Raw genomic sequence first — 20955 nt, 5'->3', positions numbered from 1 at the left:
TTGTACCACATTTCGGTCCATTGATGCCAGCATATCATGTATCATGTACTTTTTATCCCAATCCCACAATTTTTGGCACACCATTTTTATTTGTACTTAGTTATCTTGAAAAGTATGGGTATGCCTCCCCCATCTCATTTGAGATCATGTACTACAAAAATAAAAGGAGACTTATATCGCATTGGTAGGTCTCTCCCCCTCCATTATCAATCCTTCATTGTCTCGCTTCAGCTCTCTCTCTCTCTCTCTCTCTCTCTCTCTCTCTCTCTCTCTCTCTCTCGCTCGCTCTCTCTCTCTCTCTCTCAGACTCCCCTTTGGTATCTCATGAAAGTGGAACCTACAATGTATCATGGTCATACAATTTTCTCTTCATGCTTGTACATTTTGGGGGAATTTCTTATCGCCTAAAAAATGATCATCTGGCCATTTCTTACTAGGTGGATTGAAATATACCATGTAGGAGTAATTTTACCATAGTAAAATAGCTTTCACAATAGGAAACAATTTAGCAAACCATTTTTCCTAAATTATTTCTCATTAAAATTGAAAAACCCCATACGAATATTTAAATAAATCAATATTTATTAAATATTCTATAGGAATAATTATTAAATCAATATTTGATAATTATTCCTTGTGACATTTGACTAAATCACTATTTATTTATTATTCATTATTATTATTTTTAGAATAAATTTTAAATCACTATTTAATAATTATTTCAAATTCACACTTTTCTTAATTCTCACAAAGTAATTAATAAATCATTTTATTTGTTAATTACTTCAACCATTTTCTAAATAAAGATATTTGACCATTTTGAATATATTTTCCCACTCCAAAAGATATAATAAAGTATTCTCAATGGCTGGATTCAGATTTGGTCAATATTTTTTTATTATTTTCCAATTCCTGGTTTAGCTCAATACTTTGTTATAAAAAGAATGGTTTTCCATTAATTATTAACCATGATCATTATCATTGCCACTATTATCATCTCACAACATTTGAGCTCCCTCTTGAGTTCCATCTTTCTTTTATGTTTTTGCATATTTGAGAGAGAAGAACAAGATCGATGAAGCACAAGGACATCAAAAGGACCCATCCCATGGAGGGGGATTTACAGACCCATGTTGTAAATCTTCTTCACCAGGTGTTTCAATAAAATATTATTCATTTAAAGTACTTCTATTTGGTTATTGGACTTTTCTTTACTATTTTTATATGTTTTGGGTTTGCATCAAATATTTTCTTGCGGTGTTTTATTGCTTTTCTTGCATATCTAAGGCATAAAAGTGGCCACATTTTGTTGTTAGGGTCACTTTTCACCAGTGACTTAAGTAAAGTATTTTTGCTACACTTTTCTAAAATGTTTAAATTGACACATAATGCGTCAAAAGGGCTCATTTTGAGCGACACTTGGTAAACATTATTGTATGCAAACTCTACCTAATGTAAATAATCTTCCCATTGGGTAGGTTGATTCATAACATATATACGCAACATGTCTTCCAATACTTTATTTACACTTTTTGCATGTCCATTAGTTTGTGGATGGTACACAGTGCTAAAATTCAATTGCATACCCATCCGAGTAAGCAAGGCCTTCCAAAAATTTGAGGTAAACTTCACGTCTCTGTCTGAGATCACTATCATAGGTATGCCACGAAGTCAAAAGATTTATTTCATAAATACCTCTACTACTTGTGCATCGTTATAATTATATTGCACAATAATGAAATAAGTAGCTTTAGTTAACTTGTCCACAACCATCATGATAGAGTCATGTTGTCTCCAAGTTTTAGGTAATCCTATTATAAAATCCAATGAAATCACATCCCACTTCAACTCTGGCAGAGGTAAGGGATTTAACAACCTCGTTGGGTGCTGGTGTTCTATTTTTACCAGTTGGCATTCTTGACACCTTACCAAATATTCTATGATGTCCCTCTTCATACCTGGCTATAAAAACCCGTTTTTCAATGCACAAATCATTTTTTGATACCTAGGATGTGCTAGATATGGCTTCTTATGATATTCCATCAAAATTAATCATTTAATTTCATATTCATTTACGATATAAAGTCTATTTTTATAAACCAACACCCCCTCCCCATTAGTTTCATACTTCATTTGTTCCTCTTGAGTGGTTCCATTCCTTAGATTGTTATGAATTAGATCATAATTATGATATTTTAATGGTGTTTCTTTTATTAATTCGGAAAAAATTGGTCTCACTTATGTTGATAGTTATCTCGCACAAATCTTTTAAACTATGACTCACTGCATTTTCCACTTTACTTTCCTTTCCTTTTATATTCTTGATATCAAAATAATACTCAAGAATTACATCCATCTAGCCTCCTTGGCATTAATATTAGGATAGCTGAAAAAAAATTCAGAATTATGTGATCCGTTATCAAGGTGAACTTCTTGCGAACAGAATAATGTCTCCACATCATCAAGGCATGAATTATAACTACCATCTCTAAATGATAAAGTATATAGTTCTTTTTTTGTTCCTTTAATTTCCAGGATTTGTAAGCTATTGCCTACCCCTCTTGAATTGGCACTCCCTCAAGGCATTTTAAACATGCATATGTGCATAAAACAAATTCCTTGTCTGAATCAAATATTTTTAATATGGGACCTACTTTTATAAGGTGTTCTATTTTTTAAAATCTCTCTTTCCATTGTTGTGTCCATACAAATTTTAGACCATTCTTCTGTAATAATGTTATGGGATGTGATATCTTGGAAAATAACTCTATATAACTACGATAGTACACGATAATACCCATAAATGATCTTATATCAGTTACATCTTTTGGAACTAGCTAATATAAGATGGATTTCACTTTATTCAGATCTACCATTAATATTACTTCCTTGGATATTACATGCCCCAAATATTGTACCTTCTTGAAATAACTCTCACTTATTAAATTTTGCATATAATTCATGCTCTCGCAAGGTCTGTGACATTATTTCTAAGTGTTTTTTGTGCTCTTCCTGAGTCTTAGAGTAGACTAATATATATTCTATAAAAATTAACATAAATTTGTCCACAAACTTTTTGAGCACACTATTCATTAGGAACATGAAAATAGCAAGTGCATTAATAAACCCAAATGGTAGCACCGTAAATTCATAATGTTTATAACTTGTGCGGAAAGTGGTCGTCGATATATCCTCCTCCTCAATACTCAATTGGTGATATCCTAATCTGAGGTCTATTTTTTAAAATAATGTCACGCGTCTTACTTGATCGAATAAATCATATATCCTTGGAAGAGGGTGTTTATTTTTAATAGTCAATTTATTTAGTTGATGGTAATCAATACATAATCTAAAATTCTCATCTTTCATTTTTATGAACAAAACCACTACACCTGGTGGTGACACACTAGTTTAGATATACCCCTTATTAAACATCTCCTGTAACTATATCTTCAATTTCATTAGATCAAGTACAGTCATTGGATATGGATATTTTAACATCGGAACTACCCTTGGTATCATCTTTATAGAGAATTATATCTCTTTTTTTAGGGGAAGACTTGGAATTTCATCTAAAAATACATCCAGGTAGTCATGGATGACCTCTAACTCATTTATAGATTTATCAATTTTATTTAAAGAGTGATATTCCACCTAAATGGAAAAATGTTAACATCCCTTTATTGCAACCCTTTTCAGCTACAAGGTTGATATCTGTCATAAGGATACATGCTTGGTTATACCTCTTATAACTTGTACTTCTCCATTTTCAATTGTCTAGGTAACAATTTTTTCTAAGAAATTTGTAATTTATCAGTGCCTTTCCAACCAATCCATTCCTATCAAGCTGTCATATGAGTCCATAGGTAAAATATTTAAATCCATAATAGTCTAAATTCTATTAAGAGCTATTGGACATGCCTTAATCCAACTTGTAACTTTCCTTTTTGTTGCTATGGCCAATTGAACCAACCAAGAATTCTTAGATTTCTTAGATTTAATTTTACATTTCTCTACCAACTAAGGGCTAACAAAACTTAAGATTGTTGCAAGATCCATTAATACATAAATAATTTGGTCGAAGATAGTGTCTTTAATTTCCATCATTATGGATTGGCGTTCTTCTTGGTGTCCTTCCAACACCACATTAATACATGGTATATTTATGGCTATGTCATGAATTGTAGAATCTTCTTGAAGGTGTTTTAAATTTTGCATAGACTGGGTATTATAGGGAAAATTTCACAATATACGAGTCTCTCCAAACCCCCAGCACGTTAAGGGTTCCTTATCTTTACCATTACCCCCTTTAATGACATCTACTTGTTTGGTCCCAACTTGAGATTGGTTTTGCATTCTTATTGGATGAATGCTACTTTTATTCCAACTATTGTTCTAGTTACTTTTCCTAGGCTATTTAAAGGATCCATATTTTCTACTCTTTCCTCCTTAAGCCATCTGGTGCTTTTTCTTGTTGGACCATAATTTCAAATTTTTGTTCTTTTGTTTGGCTTGTTGATAACATATTTGAGATTTTCTGATCATCTCATCCATGGTCTTCGGGTTATCATGCTCAATTATTTCCTTTAATGACAGTGGTAGAAAGCTTAAAAATAATTATTTTTTTCTTTATCCTCTTTGATATAGGGTACATAATGCAATAAATGTGTGAACTTATTAACCATCTCATATATTATCATTTCCCCAATTTCAATTCATGAAATTCCTTGACTCTATCATCAAAATAACACTAATAAATATTTTTCTTTAAATAAACATTTGAATTCTTCCCAATCAACCTCTCTTCCTTCTAGATTATGTAGTGTCATTATTTCTTCCCACCATAGGGATGCCTTTCCCTATAGCTAATAGTGGACCAACTTAGCTTTTAGTTCTAAAGAATAATCATATACTTGAAATTTTTTATTAATGTTAAGAAACCAAGCCTCAACGACCTATTTTGTTTCTCCATCGAAGTTTGGTGTTCAAATCTTCCTAATTTATTCGTACAACTATGTTATAGGATTCTTCTCTAATTTAATCTTCATTTTTGAGGAACTATGTTCCTCCACTTCCTTTGGCCCTTCCTCTTAACTGTCTGCCACATTCTTCACAATCTTTTGCTTAAAGGTATCCCATTAGTGCTCCGCATTCCTCATGGTTTCCACTTTCTTGGGGTTGGACTTCTCTATTAAGTTCTTGATAAGTTGTTCCTATGTTACATTAGCCTTCAATAATTTCTCATGTCCTTCTCACAAATTTATCAGTTTTCTCTGCAAATTATTTGCCATATATAGCAATCATCTTGCAAATATTTGCTCATGCTTCCTAAAATGGACATAAATTTATTCTTCCCCTATCTGGGTTCTTTCTTGACAATCTGTTGACAGTGGTGGACCCGCCAAAATGTCAAGAGGATCTCCCTGGTAAGAAGTCCCCATTAGACCTCAGACTATTTGGTGTAGGAGTCCCAGTAGTGGGTCATAAGGTAATGCCTTGACCATAATGTCGCACAGAGGAAAGTAAGATAACTCTATCAGTATCAAGTGTGTGACCGATGTATTGAGTCAAGGAATGAGTATGAGAGGTTCCAACACTTCAAAGGGAGAGGAAGGTGAAGGTGAGTTCCAGGTTGAAAGGGATTGGTCCCAACTCAGTTAGGAACACACAACACAAAGGACATGCACAGCTTCTAGCAGAGCAATCGACACGGATGCGGCAGTCACAACATACAAGGTAAGATAACATGAACAACACTCATGAATCAGTCTGAGATGAGTGTGACAGTTGATATAACAATGTTTAGAGAAAGATTTGATTGATGTCTGGCAGAGAAGTCAACACAGACGGTGACAGCAGTAACAACATATGCAATACATTAACAACAAGATTCATATAATTTCATACAAATCAGTTCATATACAAATATGTAAGTTAAACAACATATATCATTAAGGCAACCAGAGAAGTACAACTACAATAACAACATATGCATGAAAATGTGTTGGATTTTATTATATAAAGAAGTGTAAGTTGCAATCATACAATACACCATGTAAACCTGCTAGCCCCATCAGTGGAACGTTACAACCACATCTGCCTTCTCCTCCAAAGAGATGTATTATCTTCATGCAGTGGAGAAGCCAAGGCACATTCAATGCTATCCAAGCCTTCTTCAAGATAATCTTAGTAGAAGCTTAGATGACCAAAAGCCCTTACAATGAGTTACGAGGGACTATTTATAGAAAAGGGTGGGGTGACCCTTTATATTCCCTTTTGTGACAGTTTAACTACCCTCACGACGCTTCACCTACTCTATGATTGTTACATCCAACTGTTGACACTCGACTTACACTTGACTTGAATCAACATTACAATGCACATGTACTCATGTGAGACAACATGGCTTGAGCAAGCCTTGCAAGACATCACTGGCACTCGGCCCGTTGTGATGAGACCAAATCTTTGACTTGCTTGTGATGGTGAAGTTGGTGAGCTGATGCCAAGCTTGGTCATTCATGATGATGTGCATGCACCTCATTGTGACATCTTGTTGAAGTGAACTCTTGCCTCTGTTGCAACCAGTGCATTAGTTTAGCCCCTTCATCCAACTCGTCTGCTAACATGCACATGGTCTTCTTGGGTATGGTTGAACTGGAAACACACTGATTCATAGTGTCTGTGTTGATCTTCAAGTGTGTGTTGGTGGTCATGCGCATCAATTTGTCGAAATACATGTTCAACCCCAGTTGGACTTGTTGCTTGTCTTCGCCTTGGTGAGTGTGTTGAATGGGTTGAATTGCATGCATGCGCTCAATGATATGCATGTTGTTGGATCCCTTTCATGTGATCAAAAACATTTCTCACCATGTTTGCTCTGTGTCAGCTGTTGGGATAGATCCTTAACTCGTAATTGCACAGTTTCATCCACGAATGCATGTTTCACCCATTGTTGTTCTTGTTTCTGTTGCAACTCATTAGATTGTTTGTGCAGCTTCATGTTCTTCCTAAGTTGTTGCTTCAACACTTGAAACTCCTTCTTTGTTCCATCTTCTACCTTCGCGCAATCTTCATGTCACGCCATCACTTCATAGCCTAAGTCTCCAAAGTTTCTTTCATTATCAGTGGATCTTCTTGATCTTGCAACTTTGTTCCACCTCTATGTTGTCAACAACCTTCCTCTTGCATTCGCTGCATTCGGTATGTTGCCTTCAGTTGTTGTTCATGATGTTTCTCATTGTGATGTTTCTGCTTGATGTCCTTGTCCATGAACAACTTGATGTCTTCGTGAGTAGGTAAGCCCATGGACACTTGATTGACTGCATCCCCAAGCATGCTCTGAATGGTGTCTTCATCTCTACTCTCTTCAAAACCATTGTACATGCATTGATAATAGGCAGATGAACAACTGTGATACCTGGAGACATGGCAACACTCATATCAAGAAATCTGTTAATTGAAAGCCAAAATGAACATGAGAACTAACTTGCAACATACCTGGGTGAATGATCATGAAGGTTGCGCAATTTCAGCCAGGAGTTCGGGAGACCAACTACCAAGACTGTACAAGCCACAGTCTAGGTTGTTGGAAGATTGACTGACTGCTGAAACTGAAAAATGTGTAATGTAGTTGGGTAGTTGGCTATCGGGATTGCGCAACGCGCGATTCCAGCTGGAAAAGACTACTAGCCCAGGGACAGATTTAGACAAATTTTTAGGCCAAGCAGCCATTGACCTCCAGAAATGTGCAATTCAATCTAGGAGGCTAGTGTTAGGCCAGAATTCAGAAATCTGGGTAGGAAGGTGAGCCATCCTTCTCTAGATTGTGTAATGTAGCCTTGGTGAAAGCAGATACAGGGCCAAGGTTGGCCTGACTCGCTGACGGGCAACTGAAAGCAAGTAATTCAATGAAATGCATGGTGGCACTAAGTGATATCAAAACTGATAAACATTGCATGCAAAACATGAATGGAAGATTTAGCAAACAAATCAACATGCATGTGGGTGATGTCATTCGCCGGTTGGGCGAACGTCCGTGCAAAACAGTTTCATACATGCGACAACAGTGAGATAGTAATGAAAATTGAAACAGAGCTAGGAAAAGCTAGAATATATGTAAATGATAGCAGGCATTCAAATAAATCAAGCAAATAGCACTCACACAAGCGAATACACAAACAGTGACAAAAATTCACCACAAGGCATGGGAAGCAAGTTTACCCCAAAACAGTTGAGCCAAATGTGTCGACTACTCCTAGATTTGATGTGGGATGTCAGAGATACAAGGTTGATGTGAATAATGAGCTCTGAATCATCCAGTTGATGAGTTTTGGTAACATCGATGTTGTGATGTGCATGCCACAGATCTAGGGGAAGCGACACTTGGAGGGAGGTTTCTAAATTGTTCCTTGAATGTAACCTCCAAATGCTAAACATAGATCCCTAAAACAAGGGATGCCTTTGCATGCTACCTCAGGAGAAGTAGCCCATGAATGCAAGTCTATTTTTCTCAGTCCTGGAGGGAACCGATCAACTCAGCTGCTCATGCAAGCGATTACTCGACTGCTGGAGAAAAATGTGCATTCCTGACAGTAAGTTGGGCTGAATACCCAAGATGATTGTGCAATTTTTGGGCCTAGCAGCTGATTGCTGCTCAAATTTGTGCAAATCCTAAGTTGAACAGCCTGTTGATGGGCAAAATTGCACAAATCCTGTTGGGAGGGTTGGCTGGTAGGATTGCACAATCCTGGAGACCAGCATGCTGTCAAAGAGAATTGCGCAATTCTTGGAGGGAAAGTCTATTTTCCCTCTAGGAATGCGCAATTTTCAAGGGGAAGCTACTCAGCCTACAGCTAGACCAAGTCCGGGCGAGCAGTCTGTGAAGGAAAAATATCAAGCTGTGATCGACAGGCTGCCTTTGAGCAAGAAAGACACTGAAGCTTGAGGACTTGACGAAGCAAGGTAAGCTGCTATGAAGATTGGTAGGGAGGCTCCAAAATAGGCTAAGGAAATATTTTGCAGGGTGGTTGTAGCCACTACAACACTTGGCGACACACTGGTAGAACTCCATCTCTCCGAATGGACCTTGTTCGTGAAAAGCGAGTCTAACACCTCCGGAAGTATTGTTCAGTTTTCAGCTCATCTTGGTTTCACACTAACTTGATTGTAAGATGTAGCATCTACCAAGCCCTTGGTTGATTGACACACATTCCAAGCCAAGGAAACATAGTTGTTTCGATTGGGGTTGAGGGGTATATAGGTGCACAAGCAGTATAGTCGTCAAAGTCTTAGTTTCATCTCTAGTGTTGCTCCACTGCCAGCAGGCCTCGATAGTACCTCGATGGAGTCACATAGGAACACAAGCATGGCTCCGCTGCCAACAAGCCTAGTGAGTACCCCAATGGAGTTACTTGCATCGCCTCCCTGTGTAGGAAGTCTTTCTCTTCTTTTGCCTTATTCATTTTGAATTTTGAATTTTTTGACTTTTCATTTTTTTCATTTTTCATTTTCACTGTGCATAGCACTTATTCATTTCAGAGGTGGAAGACAGATCCTGACTTATTGAGAGAAAAAGAGGTTCTAGCAAAAAAGTAGTTTAATGTATCTCTAACATGCCTATTAATATTTTCCCCCTCACCTTACTCTACTTGACTGAGCTGACAAGGGTTAACCCAAAAACAATCGACTAGAGAAGGTGACACAAGTTAGCATGCAAGCGTTATGTTTACACCAAGGTTCACTTTGAAGAGTACGTATTTTCCTTCAATGTATCATGGACTAAGAGAAACAAGTTCATCATATAGAGGAAAGATGATAGATAACCAAGTAGCGATAGCTGTACAAACCCTCTTATACTTTACCTAGTGTGTTTCATGAGTTACACATGGTTTCATGTGAACTAACCTACGAACAAAACAAGTGAATGAACTAACAACAAAGCCAAGCAAAAGCAGAAGCAAAAATGAGAGCAAAGTAAGCAAAAAAACAAGCAAACTAAGCATGAAAGAAAATAAGCATGCAAGAAAACAACTGAAAGCAAACACTACTCTTACTCCTACATTAACGGTTCATGGGTCTGATCACGTGAAGTGATACTTCCAATGCAGCCACCGGCGCATTGGTAGACCCATGTGGGCGAAGGCTTGATCCACGAGTAACCCAGTTGTGTGGACCAACATTCAAGAAACATCTAACAGTGAAGACATTGACACTTCATGTTTCAAAGTGTCCACAGGACATAGTGAGTGCATGTGCATGACGGATAGTCCATGGACTTATATGGTGTTGTGTCACACTACATGCAACTTTGAAGCAAAAGCACACTCTTGACTTAGACATGCAAGAAAACGAAAGAAACATAGATAAATTGTGTTGCACATGAGTGCTTGCAATGTAAGACTCCTCCAATGCATGAGAAATGGGATCGTGCTGTTCGAGTGGACGAAGTGTGATCTGTGTGTGATATGGATATTCAATGCATATCGATAAGCGATGAGGAGCCTTGGGTGATTGAATAGTTTCATGATCGAAAGTGAGACTAACCCCAAGAGAGCAAGGACCTGACATAACCATCAACTTGGGCTAAAATGCCTCGACAGTATTGGGTGTCTCAACTTCATCATCAGGTAGATCATCATACACCGATGGCTTCAAAAGATCAACTGCGATAGATTCATGATCGTGATAAAAAATAGAAGAAAATGGATCACGAATTCCAGGATCAAAAAAATCAATGAATTCTTCAACATCCTCATGATCAGATGAATCAAACAGAGGGGTAGATGAAAAGCGAACGAACTCATCCTCTGTGTTTCCACAAAAGATAGATGAAGGATCAAGTGGATTTTCAATGAGTAACTTATCCTCTCCATTGTCGAATAATGTACTAGCATCTAGTGATCCCTGCAAGTGATCAACAGTCGATGCATTTGTAGATGAAGACACACATGCAAAATCATGGATGGCAAGTTCACCACAGAGGCTAGGAAAGAATGGAGGGGGCTCGGACGGAAGGGAGTCATCCTTCACCGAGTGTTGATGTTCAAGCTCCCACTCATACTCTCCATGAATGACAGCACATGTTGGTTTTGCAACACCAACATCGTCAATGGGTTGTTCCTCGTTAGCAACAAGTGAAGAGTCTAGAATGGATGAACACAAGAAAAGATCATCCAGAGGATCACCTAAGTGCGAAGACGATGGTCGAAGAAAAGAATGCATATGAGAACTCGAAGGACTCACAACCAAATCTACGTGAAAATTGAGTGGAGTGATGTTGAGAGGGTGTGAAGGTTGAACAGGTGTACAAACATGATCCTCGGCATCACTAGGTGATGGGGGAACTGTTGAATGAGAGGGAGGCAGACAGTCTATTAGGATAGTGTGTGCTCCCATATGGGATTGCGCAATTCCATAAAAGAAGAAGGTTGAGTGAGGTTTGACATCAAGCTTTCTCTTGGAACGGGCATATTTCTTAAGACAGTACTTGAACCAGTCCCAGAGATAAGCGAACTTCATCTGGCTCCTCGGAGCTTGAAACTGTAAGTCACGGAAGCACTGCCAAAAATCAATAACGGATTATATTCGGAGCCCTCGGTTGTTGTAATAGTTTCTAATCAAGATGGTCTGGATCAAAATGATAGAACTTGTCTTCAATAAGATCACAAAGTACTCAAATGAGTGCACGACGTCATCCGATAGGTTGAGCACCCAACGAAATGGAGATACACAAAGTGTGAATGCAAGCAGCAAATCGGCATGTTCGTCAGTAAACTCATCTTCCTCATGAATCATGGAAAGAAAGTTATGTAAGTGCTCATTCTAGGCCACTTCACCTTCACCATCATACATGTGAGTGGATAAGAGATCGAAATGCTTCCCCGAGGTGGTGACATCTTCACAATTCGAAAAAAACCTTGGGGGAAGAAGAATGCAAGACTCCATGAAAGATATGAAAAGGATCAAAAGTGGATGAGAGGACACTGCTTTTCATGAGGCCCTCCTTCTAGCACCAGAAATGTTGATAGTGCTAGACCCACCAACATGTCAAGGGGATCCCGGTAAGAAGTCCCAATTAGACCTCAAACCATTTGGTGTAAGAGTCCCAACAGTGGGTCGTAAGGTAATTCCTTCACTACGATGTCGCACAGAGGCAAGTAAGATAACTCTTTTAGTAGCAAGGGTGTGACTAATGCAGTTATTCAAGGAATGAGTATGAGAGGTTCCAACACTTCAAAGGGAGAAGAAGGTGAAGGTGAGTTCCAGGTTGAAAGTGATCAGTCTCAACTCAACTAGGAACACACAAAACAAAGGATATGCACATCTCCCAGCAAAGAAGTTGACACGAATGTGGCAGTCACAACATACAAGGTAAGATAACATGAACATCACTTACGAATCAATCCGAGACAAGTGTGATGGTTGATATAACAAGGTTCAGAGAAAGGTTTGTCTGATGTCTGGCAGAGTAGTCGACACAGACGATGACAGCATTAACAACATGTGCAACACATTAACAACAAGATTCATATAATTGCATAGAAATCAGTTCATATACAAGTACGTAAGTTAAACAACATATATGATTCATTAAGGCAACCAGAGCAGTCCAACTACAATAACATATGCATGAAAATGTGCTGCCTTTTATTATATAAAGAAGTGTAAGCCACAATCATACAATACACCATGTAAACCTGCTAGCCCCATCAGTGGAACGTTACAGCCACATCCGCTTGCTCCTCCAAAGAGATGTACTAGCTCCATGTAGTGGAGAAGCCAAGGCACGTTACAATACTATCCAAGCCTTCTTCAAGATAATATTAGTAGAAGCTTGGCTGACAAAAAGCCCTTACAATGAGTTATGAGGGACTACTTATAGCAAAGGGTGGGGTGACCCTTGACATTCCCCTTTGTGACAATTCAACTACACTCATGATGCTTCCCCTACTTTATGATTGTTACATCCAACTGTTGACACTCGACTTACACTTGACATGACTCAACATTACAATGCACATGTACTCATGTGATACAACATGGCTTGAGCAAGCCTTGCAAGACATCACTAACACTCGGCCCATTGTGATGAGACCAACTCTTTGACATGCTTGTGATGGTGAAGGTGGTGAGTTGATTCCAAGCTTGGTTGTCCATGATGATGTGCATGCACCTCATGGTGACATCTTTTTGAAGCAAACTCTTACCTCTGTTACAACCATTACATTGGTTCAGCCCTTCATCCAACTCATCTGCTAACATGCGCATGGTCTTCTTGGGTATGGTTGAACCAGCAACACACTAATGCATAGTGTCCATGTTGATATTCAAGTGTGTGTTGGTGGTCATGCGCATCAATTTTCCAAAGTACATTTTCAGCCCCAGTCGGACTTGTTGCTTGTCTTCTGCTTCGTGAGTGTGTTGAATGGGTTGGATTGCATCCATGTGCTCAACAACATGCATGTTGTTGAATCCCTTGCATGCAAGCAACAACATTGCTCACCATGTTTGCTCTATGTCAACTATTGGGATAGATCCTTAACTCGTACTGGCACAGTTTCATCCATGAGTGCATATTGCACCCATTGTTGTTTTTGTTCCTGCTGCAACTCATTAGACTATCTATGCAGCTTCATGTTCTTCATGAGTTGCTGCTTCAACACATGCAACTCCTTCTTTTTTCCATCTTCTGTGTTTGCATGATCTTCATGTCACGTTGTCACTTCATAGCCTCAGTCTCCAAATTTTCTTTCATTATCAGTGGATCTGCTTGATCTTGCAACTTTGTTCCACCTCTATGTTGTCAACAACCTTCCTCTTGCATTCGTTGTGTTCTTTGCATTTTCTACATTCGCTACATTTGGTATGCTGCCTTCAGCTTCTATTCATGATGTTTCTCACTGTGATGCTGCTACTTGATGTCCTTTTCCATGAACAAATTGATGTCTTCATGAGTAGGTAAGCCCGTGGACACTTGATCGACTGCATCCCCAATCGTGCTATGAATGTTGTCTTCACGTCTGCTCTCTTGGAAACCATTGTACCTGTACTGATGAGAGGCAAATGAACACTTGTGATACCTGGAGACATGGAAACACTCATACCAAGCAATATGTCAGTAAAAATCCAAAATGAACATGAGAACTGACTTGCAACATACCTGGGTGAATGATCATGAAGGTTGCGCAATTTCGGTCGAGAGACTGACTGCCAAGACTGCACAAGGCACAGTCTAGGCTGCTAGGAGACTGACTGACTGTTGGAACTGTGAAATGTGTAATCCATTTGGGCAGTTGGCTGATGGGATTACACAATGCATGATTCCAGCTGGGAAAGACTATTGGCCCAGGGACAAATTTGTGCAATTTTTTGGTCCAAGCAGCCACTGACCTCCAAAAATGCATAATTTAGTCCAGGAGGCTAATGCTAGGCCAAAATGTGCAAATATGGGGAGGAAGGTGAGCCTTCATTCTCCAGATTAAGCAATGCATCCTTCGTGAAGGCAAAGAGTGGGCCAAGGTGGGCCCGACTCTCCGACGGGCAACTGAAATCAAGTAAGTCAATGAAATGCATGGTGACACTAAGTGATAGTAGAAGTGATAAAAATTTCATGCAAAACATGAATGTAAGACTTAGCAAAGAAATCAACATGCATGTGGGTGAGGTCGTTCGCTGGTTGGGCGAACATTCGTGCAAAATAGTTTCATGCATGTGACAGCAGTGAGATAGCAATGAAAAATGAAACAGAACTAGGACAAGCTAGAATATATGTAAACGATAACAGGCGTTCAAAGAAATCAAGCAAACATCACTCACACAAGTGAATACACAAAAAGCGACAGAAATGTAGTACAATGCATGGGAAGCGAGCTTACCCCAAAATAGTAGAGTTGAATGTGTTGGCTGCTCCTAGATGTGATGTGGGATGTCAAAGCTACAAGGTTGATGTGAAGAATGAGCTCTACAGCATCTGGTTGATGATTTTTTATAACATCGAGGTTGTGATGCGCATACCACAAATCTAGGGGAAGCGACACTTGGAGGGAGGTTTCTGAATTGTTCCTTGCATGTAACCTCCAACTTCCAAACATAGATCCCTGAAACAAGGGATTCCTTTGCATGTTGCCTTGGGAGAAGCAAGCCATGCATGCAAGTCTATTTTGCTCAGTCTCGGAGGGAACCGGTCAACTCAGTTTCTCATGCAAGTGAATGCTCAACTGTTGGTTAAAAATGTGCATTCTTGACTGTAAGCTAGGTTGAATACCCAAGGGGATTGCACAATTTTTGGGCCCGATAGCTGACTGCTACCTATATTTGTTCAAATCCTGGGCTGAACAGCCTATTGAAGGGAAAATTTGCACAAATCCTACTAGGAGGGTTGGCTAACAGGATTGCGCAATCCTGGAGACTAGTAGATTGTCAGAGAGGATTGTGCAATTCCTAGAGGGAAAGGTTGGTTTCCCTCCAGGAATGCACAATTTTAAAGGGGAAGCTTCTCAGCCTACATCTGGACCAAGTTCGGGTGAGCAGTTGTGAAGGGAAAATTTCAAACTGTGATCGACATGCTACCTTTGAGCAAGAAAGACACTGAAGCTTGAGGACTTGACGAAGCAAGGCAAGTTGTTGTGAAGGTTGGTAGGGAGGCTCCAAAACAGGCTAAGGAAAAATTTTGGAGGGTGGTTGTAGCCGCTACAACAAGATCATCCATTTTGTATGATTTGACATGTTTCCTTCTCTATGCATACACCAACATTACTAAATTAGTAACAATGTGATTAGCTCAAAGGCTATTATGTTGTACCTTTTGCTCGAGTACCATATGTAGCATACGTAATGTATCATAAAAATAATTAACAAAGATTTACATGCTCAAATAAATCATAATTGTAAAATATAACAACTTTTTCGTAAGGATGGGTTTATTTTTTTTTAATATAAATTTGAAAGAAAACTTGTCATCTTTTGTCATCACTAGGATTGTAATTATTGCCTTGATCAAAAATAAATTCAAACCATGTTATCACTCTTTCTATTTTTTTCTACATGTTGCTTCAAAGTTCTCCCTCATGACTTTGTTTATATTTAGAGCTTGATGATACCCATTGCATGACTTGTAAAAATACATTCATGCTTCAAAATACTTAACCATACAGGTTTTCCCAACCATGAAAGGATTATAGTGAGCTTGCTTTATATACAATGGTTATATTTTTTACATTTGATCTTCATTTATCATAGGTTATGGTTGTTTGATTCAACATAATCCAATACAAAATGACCATTTTCTAACAGCTCGTTATTTGTTCACAAGGCCTTCCATACATGGAGGGGTTTGTCCCATCTCCCATGTGGCAATGGGTTACATTAACAAACCAACAATCTAGATTTAAGGATTGCCAAGGAACGACATAGATTACTATGGTTAGGGATTAAGGTAATGACCTACCCCCACCTATAGACACTGTCTCATTTGCACTTCTCTTTATAGAGGTGGAAAGCTCATCTCTCTAGTTCCAAACCCTTACGTTTATTCCTTTGACGGCTGGTTCGATATGGATTTCTTTATGAATTTTCTCAAGCATTTTCAGTTAGACATGATAAGTTCCATGGCTTCTGGATTTATGGTGTGAACTCAAAAGGTAGATGCATTTCTTCACAATCATTCTAATTACAATTTATTTTATAATTTTTATCAGTGTCTTGGTGGAATTTGTTTCAATTTTTTACCTCCACAATGCATCTACAATATTTTCTCCTTTATGGGGGTGATGGATTTTGGGTTACCTCATTCTTCTTCTCAATACTAATGCCTTGGCTCTAACCTCACTAGACACAAATGGTTGTTTCCAAGGTTGAGGATGGATAAACCCTCAGGTATAAATTTGATGAAACCCTTATTTGTTACTTCTTTTGAGAAAATTAATTATTGTAGCTTACCATTTTCTAAATTTGCCTTTTCTCTTTTGCAAGATGCAATTGAAAAGAGTAAAAAGTCCCAACTACTCTACAGGTAAGGTGATCCTTTCAATCTGGTACCCTATGCTCATATGTTAAATTTATACTATATAATTTGAATGACTCATGTTTGTTTCCCACTTTCACTTTCAAGTATACCACTTTATTTATAGTGAAAAGGACTTCACGAAGGTTGTTTACCTCTCTTCAAGAACAAGTGTGTTGGTTCCAGTTTCTAATTTTTGTAAATTATTCTCCCAAGTTGTTTATGATGGATAGATGTTAATATCATAACTTGGCTAAGTTGTTATATATTCCCATTCTTATATTGGGTCTATTCGCAGTATTAGGGTTTTGGGGATTTGCCAGATACTATAGCAGTTATGACCCATTTAACTTTTGTTACATCTTATTGAAGAGTTTGTGTAATAATTTACACTACCATGAATGGATGCTTACTTGAAGACTCTCTATGTTCTACTTATTTTCCTTTTACTATATATATGTTTATTTAAATATGGAAAACCTCTCGGACCTTAGGGTTTTAGAAAGAAAAAGGGGTTATCACTTCCCTAAGACTTGAATGCTTAAGTGTTATTTAGTTTTTTTCAATGATTCTAATTCTCTTTATTTTGTTAAATGTTTAAGGCATCCTGCCTCAAATCCCCTCCTCAAAGACTACACTTTAACCCATATGGGTATTATTTGTACAGTGCATTTATAAAATATTATTGTTACAATAGATAACTGAATCTTGGTGTTGAAATATAGAGTTCTCTTTACCTACAAATGGAACTGAAGAATAAGACTCTTGTTTGACTCTTTGTTTTATGAATGCACAGATAAATATTATATACTTAATGTTTTCTAATTCATATTTTTTTTACAGTTATGCAATGCCTTTGTTTTTCTTTATCAAGAAATGTGTAGGAAAGATATATCTATACATATTACATCTAAAATATTCCTCTACAATGTACATACAAGTATATGAACTAATCTTACATATATATTTATATACTTTTCATATTCCAGAGGCCATTGTGGTTAAGTATAATGGGAAATCACTATCAACTCTCTGCATCCTATTCTCTCGAGTGCCTAAAACCGACTCTACAAACCTTAAGGATAATAATTTATTCTTGGGAATTTTTAGGAGTTCAACTCAGGAATATAGCCAAAACTTGGCCCATTATATTAGTAAATAATAGCTAATAATAGATGATATTGAATGGTTTCCTTTCTTTACTAAGAATACATTGTTATACTAATAACAATTATATTCTCAGTCAAACTAGAAGGGAGGTATTTTATGTTTCTATTTGGTCTAAATCAGACACACTCATTTTAAATTCACTTTTAAACCCAATATTTATCTTCATCTGCAAACATAGAATTTTCTTTCAGTTAAATTTTGTTCCTTTCTTCTATTTTCTTTTCAATCACAAAATTAGTTCCAACAATAACGTCCTTCTATTTCTCAATTAATTCTAGAACTTGTGATTAAAAATATTAGCTAACCTCATCCACAATTCATACATCTTACACAAGCAAGCCAAGGCTAAATACTCATATTATTTTCCTTCAGAGGTTTCCACATTCCTCCCAACCTTGAACCAACTTGTGCAAATAGTTCCCCCGGAGCTCTTCCTCTAACTATTACCTTAAACCAAGAAGATTTTCTTGGAACATGTTTGCTTCATACACCTTATGCAATGTCCTGCAAACCCTTATTTGGTTTTACTAGTCTTTATCTCCCACCCGTAGGGGTTATCCAAATATTATATTTATCTCCCACATTATATGGTTCAAGTTCCACCACATGGTATTTCTCTCCAACCCTGTAAAGATATAGGTGGCCTACAATTTCTATCTTAATCTATTTTTTCTCTTTCTCCTATTTTTGAACCCCACGTTCAGCCAATAGACTAAAGGAAAAAAATTATATTTTCCCTTTTTGTTCCTCTTGCCTCTTTATTCATAACTACTTGAATGTTTTCCCTAACAAATAGAGGTTAATCTCTCATGTTAACCTCTTAATATATTTCTAAGAGAATTCATACTCTAACATAATTTCTTATTCATTAATATTTTTCTTATGTTAGAAAATAATAATAATCGTAATAAAATAAGATTCTAGCACATGTCTCATTTGCTTTTTCTCCAAATAAATAAAAATCACAAAATAAGTCTTTCCTCGGGTATTAAATTACATGCATTTGGTTGGACTAATAGTATATTTTCATGAAATATGAAACAACAATTTAGTTATCAATAACATAGTGGTGTAAAATATGAAGCAATAATTCAACGAGCGTTACTACAATATAGTTGTAGTATAAGTGACATTAATAGTAAGTCACGGGTTAGAATAAGTGTATTGGACCTTTTTTCCTCATATGTATATGTTATGATTACTATGTGTCTTGTGCTTTGCCCTTGTATGTGCATTTCATTATTGTTTTATTTTAGAAATCCGTGCCTTTTTCAGTAATAGTGTTACTAGAGCTTCTTGTAGTTCTTTTATTCTTATTTTCAGGCTCATATTTTTTGCTTCATGTTGTGTAACAAAGTGCGGTTGTGCCTCGTCAATAGTTTGATGCACCTTTATGATCCCGATGGCTCCAATTTCAGACACATCAATATCCCTCTGTATTCGATCAGTACCCTTTTTACTATAAACCTTTATTGTTTCAATTTGAAAATTTTTATTACCTCTGTCATAAATCACGTTCTGTAATGTGATAAGGTGGTCATCAGAATTGATGAATTTATTAGAAATTTGTTCCATTATTCTTTGATTTTTAGCTAGAGCACTAACCCAACTAAGTGGTGTAGTGCTATCAAATTTAGCGTCAATAAATTCATCTACACTTGTTTTTTATTTAGGACTTTTTATTTTGGCTAGTTTGTTCAATCTTCTTAGGGTTATATTTTTCTATGCTTTAGATAATTTCATTTCATCATTTACATATGGAATTCGCCCCATAACTCATAACATTATTTCTATTTCCCACATTATCCAACAACATATGCAATTATATAGAAAGAACAATATCGTCATCAATAAAGTGAAACATAAAGGAACAATAGAAGAAATGCATTTACACATAGAGACACCAGGATTGGTCAGAGACCAAGGAAAAACCCACAATGGGGAAACCATTTCAAATTATTCTTCTTATTATATTTTCATTGAATGATTCAACAAGTACAATGATCCATATCTTCAACCATAATCCTATCCAAAAAAATAATCTAAACGAAATCCATGAGATGAACCCAACAATGCTAATAATAAAAAACACTAATTTAGAAGCTCGCAGTCAATGGTCACTGTATATGGTCAACTGCCAAACTCCATGATCAATTGACAAAATATTTGGTCCACTGTAAAACTCAAACCCTAGCTTCCAACCACATGCATAGAGTGATGTGCGTGTGGTTGAAACCCTCCAACTTCACGCATGAGCTTGCATGTCTATGGTTGTGACTCAAATTTTCCTGAAGCATGCCTATGGCTAGAAACCAAAACCCTAGATCTCACATGTGAGCTTCAGACCCTGTGATTTTGGATTTCTACAAACCCACCTCACTGAACCTCCTTACACATGTGCAAGCCAAACCAAAGAAACAAGAATGATCATGATGATGTCCAAATGACGGTCACTTGACATGTATTTATAGCCATCCATGGGTGTCCAATTTATCTTTTGTGTCGACCTATTCTTTTATGCATATGTGGGCTTTAATTCAAAAATACACTTTCCCTTTGTCCAAATAGAGCACTTCAATGGTCAATATTAGTCATCTCAAAAAGAGGAATCTAGTCCCATGATTGGACTTTTTCACTAAGCTATCCAATTTACACTCCCTCTCAACTAGGGAGAAATTCCAACTACATCAAGTAATCATTGCAAGTATCCTTTCATCAAATCATGTCTTAACTCAAGTATCTTGTCATCAAATAGTGTCATTATTCATCTCAGTTCATCTATGCTT

Source organism: Pinus tabuliformis, chromosome 9 (assembly GCF_031772625.1).
Source record: "Pinus tabuliformis cultivar Carrire ecotype Pingquan chromosome 9, CPIR1, whole genome shotgun sequence".
NCBI classification, from domain to species: Eukaryota; Viridiplantae; Streptophyta; class Pinopsida; order Pinales; family Pinaceae; genus Pinus; species Pinus tabuliformis.
Note: the sequence above shows the minus strand (reverse complement) of the source record.